This window comes from Lygodium microphyllum, chromosome 14 (assembly GCF_053477565.2).
Source record: "Lygodium microphyllum isolate KBCC chromosome 14, Lygodium_microphyllum_v1.1.10, whole genome shotgun sequence".
In the NCBI taxonomy this organism is placed as follows: Eukaryota; Viridiplantae; Streptophyta; class Polypodiopsida; order Schizaeales; family Lygodiaceae; genus Lygodium; species Lygodium microphyllum.
The window spans coordinates 41037103-41040447 of NC_141148.1; the positions used below are offsets into that span (position 1 = coordinate 41037103).

A 3345-nucleotide genomic window follows, 5' to 3' on the forward strand; every position below is an offset into this window, starting at 1 on the left:
AGATCAAGAATCCTCCGGATCTCCTGTTGGTGTGGCTGTGGGGTCCGAAAACCACGGATCCTCGTGCGACGTCGGGTACGCTGGTCCTCAGCCTGCTGTAGTGTAAGCCCGGAGGTCTGGCTGGAGGCTGGTTTAGTAGCTCTCACTCTGTCTATCTGAAAGAACTGTGTAATAGTCGTCTGGGTGGGCCCCTCTCTGACTGGGACCCGTTGTGTGCTCTGCTCTCTGATGTGCCATGCCTCTCCCAGAAAACGGCCAAATGATCTCTGATCCATATTAGTCATACATCCCTGAAGTGAGCTGCTCAATGTGTATCTAGATCTCAACTCTGAGTATGCCGGGCATCTGAGAACAAAATGCTCCTCACTCTCCACCTCTGATCTGCAAAGGGGGCATATCCTCTCCTCCCGTGGGATGCCACTGGCTTTGCCACTCTCAATCATAAGCTGATGTGATGATACCCTGAGCTGTCCAATAAGAACTCTCAATCGATGTGGCATATAGATCTGCATATATCTCGGAATCTCTATGAATCCCTGCTCTGATATGCTCAAGAACTATGTATAATAATGTGCCATCTTCGATGGCAGTGGCTATGCAGGGCTGACCCATGTCCTCTGTATATAAATATGCCATATCTCATGTCTGATGACTCTGTTCCTCTCAGAGAGAGAGAGGGTGTAAGTGGGAGCCTGAGTATCATATAGAAGAGGTGGGAGTCTATCAATGTCCATCCCATGTCTGTCAAACCAAGCTCTAGTCTGTGCATACCATGATGTGGTATCCCCCGCTCGAGCCATCTGCTGAGATGCCATATATGCTCTGTATGCAATGCGATCTCTGTCCATATCCTGAAATCTGTGTAGGAAGCAGACTGTCTGAAATAATGCCTCGACTAGCATGGGTGGTGTGGCAAGCTCTGCTCGCACAATGTCATGTGGAGCTGAGGCCTTGCTGCGAATCAATCTAGATATCATGATCACCTGAGGTCTCTCCATCAATGTCCATACATAATCGGCAAGGCCTGGCCCCCATATAGCTGCTCCATACATCAGTGCTGTTGGAGTGACTAGAGTATCAAAGAGCCACCCCTTGGTGCGGGGCTCCTGGAAATGTGCCTGATGACACTGTCGCTCCATAAGAGCCAATGCTGAGTATCCTCTAGTGAGGCGGTCACGAGCTGCTTGTGTCATCGAGAAAGTCCCTAAAGCTCCTATAAAGGTGACTCCCAAATATACATATGATCCAGTGACCTCAATACTCCCTCCTGCTGCGATGAAAATACTCTGTCTGCATATCTGAGCTGATGTATGGAATATAAGAACCTTGGTTTTATCAAGGTTCACTGTCATGCCTCTCTGTATGCAAAAATCATCCAATGCTAATAAATGTTGCTGTAATACCTGAGCTGAATCTGAGACCAACACAATGTTATCTGCATATAGTAAGATATGAACTGTGGCTCCACTGAGATCTATACCTCCACCGGCTCGCTGTTGAATAAACTCTTCTATCTCATCAATGTATAGCCCAAATAGAGTCGGTGTTTCACACCAATGGTGCTCACAAGGGGATCTGATATACCTCCCAGACATCTGACTCTGCCAGTAACCCGCTCATATAGTGCATAAATACCCCACATCATGTCATCATCCACCCCCAGATCAAGTAGGCGTCTGAAAAGCCTCTCTCTCGGAACCATGTCAAAGGCTTTGCGGAAATCCACAAAGCAACAATACAATCTCTTTTTCTTTACTCGTGTCTGGTCGATCAGACAATGGAGAGTGAAGATGTGGTCTATGGTAGAAAATGCCCGTCTAAACCCTACCTGTCCGGGTGTGCGCATGCACTCTCTCTCTGCCAGCGTGCTGAGCTCCTCCTCCATCACCGTGCCATAAATTTTGGCCAAAACTGGCCCAATCATGATGGTCCTATATGTGTTAGGATCCATAGGATCTCCTGACTTGTGGATAGGTACAATGGTGTGCTCTGTCCACGAGTCAGGGAACCCCTCAGACAATGCACGGTTGAAGAGGTGAGCAATGAGTGGAGCCAATGTGTCTCTGCCATATATAATACGCTCTGCCTGAAGATCAAACTGGTCTCGAGCGCGGCCATGCTGTAACTGTGAGATAGCATGTTTCACCATAGTGGTGAAAAAGGATGAAATACCCGGTCTCGGTGTACATGGTGTGGGTATCAGCGGCTGTGCGGGTACATGATATAAACTCTGTGCGTATCCATGCCATACTGCAGGGTCATGTATCGGTGTGGGTGAGCGTGGTTCTCTGATCTGCCTCCATGCCTCTACACAATCTCTGCTCATAAGAAGGTGGTATATATCCCAATATCTCTCCTCCTCCCATTCCCGCTTTTTACGGCGGGTCAAGCGGTGCATGCGTCTCTGCGCCTGTCTGTGTGTGATCTCTCCTCTGGCCTCCAAATCGCGTAGTTGTCGACGTAGATCTCTGCACTCATCATCATACCACCTGTTCTGTGGCATGGTACCGGTCCGAGGGGGGTGCGTGTATGTGTGATGTGGAAAACTGAGTGTAGCAGAATCATGCAGAATGCGTGTGATATCAGTGGTCAGTGTATCAAGGGGTGCGTATGGATCAAGTGAGGTGATGTGCTCCTCCAGATGCTGTGAGTAAACATGTGAGAGCTCATGAGTGAAGTGTATGGTAGTATGCATGTGGGGTATGATATCTGCAGGTGGTGATGGTAATGAGGTGAGGAGTGAGAAACTGAGAAAGGTGTGATCGGCACCGAGTGGAAGTCTCCCAAGGCCGAAGGACTCGATAGTATGCATCCCATCGATCGGTCCGAGCAGATAATCTACAGTACTCTCGCCCCCCCCCCCCCCCATGTGGGAAGCATGTAAGACCTCCTGAATATGGCCATCGTGCCATCCCGTTATAAATAACGAGATGATGTCTACTACCAAGCTCAAGTAAATGCCCTCCATACCCTATGGCGTCTGGCCCAGTATCTACTGACTCCCAACTGATCCCCAATTCCTCAGGGTCTAATTCTCTCATGATCTCCGGCTGCTCCATATCAAAACTCTCACACTGTCGGCTCTGTGTGCGCCCGTTGAAGTCCCCCATAAGGAAGACCTCACCCAAACTAGAATACAGAATAATGTCCTCTGAGAGCTGTGAATAAGGGGAGGGGGAATCTCTGGCCTGAATATCACCCTGCGTAGTAGCATATCTGGACCCTCGTGGTGAAAAGTAGCATACTGCCATATAGATCCATCTCTCATCTGATATCTGCACTCTGATCCATATGTAACTTGCCTCCTCATCTCGTCTCACTAACTGGATATGTCTCTATATCCCC

At 48.8% G+C, this 3345-nt stretch overlaps 1 pseudogene; it reads right to left on the bottom strand.

Moving 5' to 3' along the window:
- Positions 1-1381: 1381 nt before the first annotated feature.
- LOC148025530 (uncharacterized) overlaps positions 1382-3345 on the bottom strand; it is a 3115-nt pseudogene continuing 1151 nt past the window's right edge.